This window comes from Gossypium hirsutum, chromosome A03, assembly GCF_007990345.1.
Source record: "Gossypium hirsutum isolate 1008001.06 chromosome A03, Gossypium_hirsutum_v2.1, whole genome shotgun sequence".
NCBI classification, from domain to species: Eukaryota; Viridiplantae; Streptophyta; class Magnoliopsida; order Malvales; family Malvaceae; genus Gossypium; species Gossypium hirsutum.
This window is the reverse complement of record NC_053426.1, coordinates 92,857,422-92,866,311: the sequence shown is the minus strand read 5'-3', so window position 1 is coordinate 92,866,311 and position 8,890 is coordinate 92,857,422. Positions and strand designations below refer to the sequence as shown.

The window sequence follows — 8,890 nt, the reverse complement described above, 5'->3', positions numbered from 1 at the left end:
TTAAATATTTATCATACAATTCAGAAAATAATAACAAGATTCGTCTTAGGTTTCATTCCCCTTAGGTATTTAGGGGTTTTAGTTCATAACTAAATAAGAAAACATCTCAGAATAATAAAGAATACAAAACATAAAGAAAACCCAAAACTCCTGAAGGGGAAATTGAGGAGAGATCTTCAATCTTGATGATGAATCTGGCTTCTGAGATGGATCAATCGGCTTCCTCGGAGTAATTTCTTACTCCCTCCTTGTGCGCCCCTCTTTCTTCCTCCTTTAGGGTGTATTTATAGGCTTTGGAATGCCAAAGAGCCCTCAAAATTAGCCTTTTCTGAATTGGACTCAACTTGGGCTTGGCAGGGACACACCCGTGTGCGATTACTTCAGGTCGAGCTCGAGCCTGCCAAATGGACACGGTCGCGTGGTCTGCCAGTGTAAGGAGGTCCAGGCCATGTTGATTTCGTACTTTGGCCCATTTTCTTCGTTTTTGGCCCGTTTCTCGTTCTTTTCGCTCTCCTATGCTCTCCTAAGTATAAAACATGAAATTAAAGCATTAGGAGCATCGAATTCACCAATTCTAATGGGAAATCATCCATAAAATGCATTAAACATGGGGTAAAAATATGTATAAATTACGGTTTATCAAATACCCCCACACTTAAGCATTTACTTGTCCTCAAGAAAAATTCTCAACTCATAATCAAAATAAATTCTTCTCAACTTATAATTGCTATCGATAATATCTCAAAATAATCCATAGGTAATCATACATTGAGAATTCAACTAAAAGAACATAAAAGTTTCAAATATTCCAAGTTGAGTATTTAATCATGCAAACATAGGTGTCTCCCCTCATCTAAGTAATTACCTTTGATTCAGAATATCATAGAGTTTCACATCCTCACTAAAGATTCACTCAAATCACTCGAGGTGTTTAAGGACAATAAATGAAGACTCAATAGTCAATAATGAAAATTCATTACCATAGGCTTGCATGAAAATCAAATCTCCACCACTATAATTTAAGATGATACATCAATCAAAAGGTCTTTAGAGGGTTGTAATGAGGCTTGATTAGGGGGTGTGGTCATAAGCTGAAAGAAAAGGTTAGAATCGAGATTAGGTTGAAAATTTACTTAACTAGAAAAATATTTAATCATCACTTACGTACAACATTACACCTTCTCTGACTATGGAATTTAAATACTGAAGCTTATAAACAGAAGATCACTACTAATATGTTTAGTTTTTTTTTTAAGAACAAGTTAAATAACATAGACTGACTATTAAGAACAAGACATAGCTAAGCAATTTATTCAACTCAAATCTTGACAAAAATAGGTATTAATTTAGGGGATTTCAACAATAATGGGTTAAGGGTTAATATTAAGGGTAATACAAGAAATGGCTTGTTAGGCTCAAGGGGGTTTACTAGGGGTTAATCGTGGAGGTAGGATTTTCATGGCATGAGTGGGTTAATCCTAAGTGCCTTAATCATTTTGACATATCAAATCAAATGGTGTGGTCTTGACATGCATAATCAAGCAAGTTCTAGAATAACAGTTCAATACTAACGCACTCAAAGCAATAATAAAAGTGAGCATGAAAGAATTAATAGATGCTCAAAAGGCTCAAGAATCTCACAAAAATTATGGCTTTTTTATGTTTAAAACTTGTGAATTCTAACTCAAAGTAATACCTAAACTTTGGGGAAACAACCTAAAATTTTAAATTTTTAAAAATCAACTTATCATGCTTGATTCTCTAATGTCTTGAGGTTTAAACAATCAATGCATAAATGCCTATGTTTTAATTCAAGATATATCAATCAATGTCATAAATCAATCAAAATTTATCCTAAATATGATATGAGAGCTTTCCAAGAGAATAAGGCAGTCATTTAGGGATTTTTCTGATAATGAAATAAATACCCCCCACACTTAAGATGTACATTTCCCTCAATGTACAAAGATAGATATTAGAATATAAAAATAAGATAGGGAGTGAAGTGAAACTTCCTGTATGATGAATTCCTCGAACTGGAGTTTTGGAGAGTAATCGGTGTGAGAGTGGAGGAGGATATTCCGGCGGTGGTAGAGATTCATTAGTCCATAAGTCCTGCGCCAAAAGAATATTATATTTAGTGGTAGCTATGGTCATGGTCGATCAGGACATGGCATTCGTGGAGAACCTTTCCTGATGGAGTTTTTAGTTCCTATGCGATGATGAGCTTAAGAGCTCTATATAACTATGATAAAATCAGGAACTTTTTAGAGGATATTAGGAAGAATAATTACTCATAAAGAAATAACCGAAATTGATAATTAAAAATAAAATTCTAAAATCTAATAAAAATAAAAAATAGTTTTAATAAAAATTAAAAACATAAAATAATAAATAAATGTTTTTAAACATCTCCATCGCTGGATGGTTCGCGAGGTGGGATTGGCGATGAGATGTAGAGGTGCTAACAAATCTGTTGTAGAGTAGCATCAATGTTGTCAAATCATTGAAAACACTGCTGCTCGAATCGAGTGAGACGCTCAGAGATGTCAGCATATGAAGCCGCCATATGAACTGGACGAGAGGGTGGTGGTGGTTGAGTCGGTGGGTCCTCGTGCTGTGGAGGGACATCATCAGGAATGTCCTCGTAGGCCTCCTCCTCAGTATATTGGGCGAGATGATATTGAGGAGGATAGGTTCCTCGGCGCTTTTCGATCATCCTCATGCTAAGCATGCTCGAGATGCATTATGGAGACATCTGGCCAATGAGGGTTAAGGATGATTCTTGGGTTGCGGTGCTGAGGAGCCCAACCTGTCCAGCTAACCGAGTAACATAGGCGCCAATGGAGATGACCCCCTTCCTATGCCGCTCCGTCTAGTGCTGAATTGCGAGGGCGATAAAATAGGTAAGGTCGATGACGTGCCCGTGCAACATACACCATAAAAAGTAGGCATCATGAGTGTTGACGACGCCAGTGCTCTCTCACTGTCCTGTAATCGTATGAGCCAAAATGGCGTGTAGGTACCTCAAAGATGGAAGGAGAGCTGATGCCTTGGAGCGGCTAGGATTGTAGGTGGCCCCACCTGGTACTAGTGCGTCCCAGCACCGTAAAGGAGAACGATGGATGTGGCGGTTGAGAGCATGTAAGTCATTCTCCTCCTTGAATTCCTCCGTATATAAACCCAGCGCCGTACCGAATTCTGAGAGTCTGAGCTGGCAAACTAACCAGTCTAGGAAAAATTGGACCGTACCGAGATCATCGTAGTTCGTCATTACGGTCTAAAGATAGAACGTTGAGCATAGTTCCATCGTGATCTCGAGTTATGTTGGCTCGATGATCCCAAAGAACAGCTCCCAAGGGTTGGTGGTTAGGAGGGCCCGAATCGCTTCAGCCAACTGAACTTGTTCTACCGCGGCCCAGTCGATGCAGCGGCCCGAAATTAAAGGTCGGGCCCAGAGTATTTGGAATATTTCTTCTTGGGGACCGATGGGGAATCTCATGAAAGGGTGACGAACTTCCACGGTAGGACCCGAGGAAGATGACGCTCCTTCCTTTTCTTTGAAGCAGGGACAGCGGCCTTTTTACCACGTAAAGACGACATTCTGAACCTGCAATCAAAACCATTACTTTGTTTTGATGAGTGGACAAGGAAAAATGTATTTAAATTCAAAAAGTCATAGATTATGACTAATACTTCAGCCACAACTATCATCACTTAACAATTCTAATCAAACTAATTCATTTTATAGCATACTTTTGTGGTATTGCATGATAATAACATGAATAATAATAAAAGATATATATAAAAAAATTGGCAAATAACGAGAAGCATTTGAAAAGTATGAGGATTGAGTTAGAATATTTGAAAAAGGCATGAGTATTCCACCTATCCTAACCATGAATATTTTACTTTTAACTAATCAAATGGAGTAAAGAAATCTTGTGATGAAATAAAAAAAACTTGAACATGAAAAAAAATGAAAATTATTCTAGATTATGACATTTGAAAGTATGAAAATAACGTAAAAACTTGCATATTATTATGATAAAAAGCCTTAGAAATCATTAAAATAGACAAGAAAGAAGTAAACAAACGCTAGGAAGAGAGGATTGAACGTAAAAAATGGAGTTGGGGTTGGCGCACGGGCGTGGCAGGGAGGCCGTGTGGAATTGCAGTGGCTAGGGTTAGGGTTTTTGAGTGGGGAAGATAATGAATAGTGCAGGGTATTTATAGATTTTGGGGCACACGACCAGGTAACACGCTCGTGTTCCCCAATTTCAGCCCGTGTGATTCGCGAATTTTGAATTTGGGCACGTCTAACATTTAGTACACGCCCATGTTCCTTGAGCGTGTGGGTGCACACGATCGTGTCACACGGCCGTGTCTGGTGTTGTATGAAGACCCACGCCCGTGTCAATCTGACAGGTTCGACCACGGGTGCTAAACACGGGCGTGTCGTACACCCGAGCTATTTTAACAGGTTCGCCCATGGTTCTTCCACATAGGCGTGTCGCACGCCCGTGTTGTTTTGGCGGGCTCGACCACAGCCATGTCGCACGGTCGTGGCATTTTATCTTAGCCCGTTTTTGGGGAAATCTTTTCCCTATTTTCGCACGACCCTAAGCACGCCCTTGTGCTTGGCCGTGTCTCTGTGGAAAACCTGTATTCAATAGCTCCGTTAGTAAGTTAGGTGTTGAAGACTCAATTTTAAATAATTTAATACAGTTAGTACTCGGGTTGCCTCCCGAGAAGCGCTTATTTATAGTCTAAGCTCGACTTACCTCTCCGTTGAATGATCATGGTGGTTTGAGGAGTTTATACTCCTTATCCCTACTATCAATCTCATCAAAATAAGGTTTTAAATGGGTGTTGTTTACCTTAAAAGTGCCAAACTTGGGATGACTCACCTCGACTGTATCGAATGGGAAAATGCTAAGTACCATAAGAGGGATTTCTTCATTCAGTGTGGTAGCGACAATGTGGGATCTGCGGCATCTAATAAGACTCTATCTCCAACCTTAAGTTGATTTGGAAAGGTATTGAGCTCGTTCTGTCGTAGATTCAGTTTGTCAGGCTTTCTCGGTTTATGCGTCCGCCATTCATCTATCTTTTCGATTTGTAGCGTTCGATATTCATGAATAGGTCCTCTACTATTACTTGAGAATGGCTCATGTACTTCCTTCAGGCTCATTTCCTGCAAAGAAGGTTGCACCATATTGTTAGTTTTAGTAGAATGGTTTAGACGATCACTTCAATTTCCAATGTGTTGCCGGAATTGCGAGCTTGAAGGGTGATTGTTTCGTCTCCCACATGAAGTGTGAGTTCACCTGTGCCAACATCAATAATTGTTTTAGCAGTTGCTAAAAAGGGCCTTCCTAGAATTAAAGGAGTGTTGCTATCCTCCTCTATGTCTAGAATAATGAAGTCAACGGGAAATATAAATTTATCAATTTTAACTAGCACATCTTTAATAATATCCGTAGGGAATCTTATAGTTTTATCTGCTAATTCAATGCTCATCCTAGTCTGTTTGGGTTTCCCGAGACCTAGTTGCTTAAACATTTTGTAAGGCAGGACATTGATACTAGCCCCAAAATCAGCTAATGCATTATTAACATCTAAACTACCAATTAAGCAAGGAATCGTAAAACTCCCTGGATCTTTTAATTTGTTCAGTAGCTTCTTTTGCAGAATAGCTGAGCACACTGCGTTTAGCTCCACATACGACGCCTCGTCCAACTTCTGCTTATTTGATAAAAGCTCCTTTAAAAATTTCATCGCGTTTGGCATCTACGATAGAGCTTTAATCAACGATAAGTTAATGTGTAATTTTTTTAAGAGTTTAAGGAATTTACCAAATTTTTCATCTAGGTCTTTCCTTGTTGCATTGGGTTATGGCACACGAGGTTTATATTTGACATTCACTTATTTGTTTTTATTATGACCTACCTCACCTTGACCTTTGCTTACCACAGTTTCTTGCCTCGGTTCTGGTTTAGGCTCAACGACTCCTTCGTCATCTTGAATATTAATTGCGTAGAGTTGTTCCCTTAGGTTGGGTTCAGTATTACTTGGCAAGCTACCTTGTGGTCGTTTAGATATTAGTTTGGAAAGCTGGTCTATCTGAGTTTCGAGCCCTTGGATCGACGCTTGTTGATTTTTAAATGCTGTATCGGTGTTCTGGAAACGAGTTTCTGACACCGATATAAACTTTGAGAGCATCTCTTTAAGGTTCGACTTTTTTTCCTGTTGGTAGCGTGGTTGTTGGTAGCCTGGAGGTGGTCTCTGATTTCTTTGGCCTCCCCATGAGAAATTTGGGTAGTTCCTCCAACCTGCATTATAAGTGTTACTATATGGATTGTTTTGAGATCGAGGATTATTACCCATGTAATTTAACTGCTCATTATTCATGTTGTGGCCATAAGGTTGGTATTCTGAATTACTTGATCCACCTCCACTTGCTTCGCACTGCATTACTGGGTGAACCTGTGAAGAACTAAGAAAACCATCAATCTTTTTATTGTACAAGTTCTACCAGTTTGATAGCATAATAACCGAATCGACGTTATAAACAGCAGCTGTTTTCGTTGGCTTTGTCCTCATGACTTTCCACTGATAGTTATTCAGTGACATCTCCTCTATAAACTCATAAACATCTTTAGGTGTTTTATTATTGATGGTTCTGCTAGCAGCTGCGTCAACCATTTGTCGAGTCGAAGGATTCAGGCCATTATGGAATGTTTGAACCTGAAGCCAAAGCAATAACTCATGGTGAGGGCACCTTCTCAGTAAGTCCTTGTATCTCTCCCATGTATCCTAAAGAGTTTCTAAGCCCATCTGCACAAACGAAGACATATCATTACGTAATTTAGCCGTTTTAGCCGGCGAAAAATATTTTAATAGAAATTTTTCAGTCATTTGTTCCCAAGTAATGATTGACCCTCGTGGTAATGAGTTCAACCACTGTTTAGCTTTTTTTCTCAATGAAAAAGTGAATAACCAAAGACGAATGGCATCATCAAAAACACTATTAATTTTAAATGTATCGCATAGTTCTAAGAGGTTTGCTAAGTGAGCGTTGGGATCCTCATCCTGCAAACCATCAAACTGAACAAATTTCTGTATCATTTGAATAGTGTTAGGTTTTAGTTCAAAAGTATTTGCAGCTACAGCAGGTCTAACTATGCTTGATTCAGTTCCTGTTAAAGACGGTTTAGCATAATCATACATAGTGCGTGGAGCAGGGTTTTGATTAACCGTAATTGCAAGAGGTAGCTGATTGTCTTGGTTTTCAGCCATCTCTTCGATTGGGGGTTGAGTATCATCCTCTTGCTCGTTCTCTGTGTATCTTAAGCTTCGCCTTATTTCTCTTTGATGTTTGCGAACTATGCGATCAATTTCTTCATCAAAAAGTAGTGGTCTTGACAGGTTTCTTCTAGTCATAAACTATAAAAACCTGCCAAGAGAAAGTAAATTAATAAATAATAATAAATTAAATTAAATTAAATTTCAAGAAAAATAAATGGCTAAAGTAATAAAAATTAAGCGTTCCTAATATCTTAATTCCCCGGCAACGGCGCCAAAAACTTGATCGCGTGATTTCGTGATAGGTTTTAAATATTTATAATTAATCGTTCTTGAAACTAACTATTATCGCGATGTAGGCAAGTGTACCTATCAAACAGTAGTATAGTTTTAGCAAGACTGGATTGTCGAACCCAAAGGAACTAAAAGTATTAGTAATGATGTCTTTTTATTATCTAGCCTAAGAATAAAGAGGTTTTGTTTTAACTAACTAATTATCTAAACTAAGAACTTACAAAGAAAAAAATTGGGGAATTGCTTTTGGGAAAATCAATTGAATTAAGACAATACCTAAGGAAAAATCCACCTAGATTGTACTTGTTATTCTGGCTCCGAATCGGGCGAGTTATTCATTTAACTTGTTCCCTAGAGATCCCTAAGTTATGTTATTATCCCTATTCAAGACTAATAACGTCTAATCCCTAGATTGAATAATTGAGACCTTTCTCTAATTAACACCCTCGAGTTGCATTAACTCAACCTATGGATCCCCTTATTAGGTTTCACTCGAATCCGGCAAAATCTTGTCACCCTATGTCTAGGCGCACAAACAACTCCACTTAATTATGACAAATGTACTCTTAAACAGGGTCTATTCCTCCTCTGAATAAGAGCTTATCTTGAATCAGTATCCTGGGATATCAAAACAAGAATTAAGAACACATAATTAAGAACAAGTTAAATATTTATCATACAATTCAGAAAATAATAACAAGATTCGTCTTAGGTTTTATTCCCCTTAGGTATTTAGGGGTTTTAGTTCATAACTAAATAAGAAAACATCTCAGAATAATAAAGAGTACAAAACATAAAGAAAACCCAAAACTCCTGAAGGGGAAATTGACGAGAAATCTTCAGTCTTGATGATGTATCCGGCTTCTGAGATAGATCAATCGGCTTCCTCGGAGTAATTTCTTACTCTCTCCCTGTGTGCCCCCCTTTCTTCCTCCTCTATGGTGTATTTATAGGCTTTCGAATGCCTAAGAGCCCTCAAAATTAGCCTTTTCCGAATTGGACTCAACTTGGGCTCGGTAGGGACACGCCTGTGTGCGATTACTTCAGGCCATGCTCGAGCCTGCCAAATGGACACTGTGGCGTGGTCTGCCAGTGTAAGGAGGTCCAGGCCGTCTTAATTTTGTACTTTGGCCCATTTTCTCCGTTTTTGGCCCGTTTCTCGTTCCTTTCGCTCTCCTATGCTCTCCTAAGTATAAAACATGAACTTAAAGCATTAGGAGCATCGAATTCACCAATTCTAATGGGAAATCATTCATAAAATACGTTAAACATAGGGTAAAAATATGTA

General features: G+C 38.5%; 1 non-coding gene across 1 annotated transcript; it reads left to right on the top strand.

The window, feature by feature from the left end:
• Window positions 1–6,766: 6,766 nt before the first annotated feature.
• LOC121227443 (small nucleolar RNA R71) lies at window positions 6,767–6,873 on the top strand. Its single transcript, XR_005925054.1, has one exon. It is a non-coding gene; the product is annotated as a small nucleolar RNA R71 (small nucleolar RNA).
• The last annotated feature ends 2,017 nt before the right edge of the window (window positions 6,874–8,890 follow it).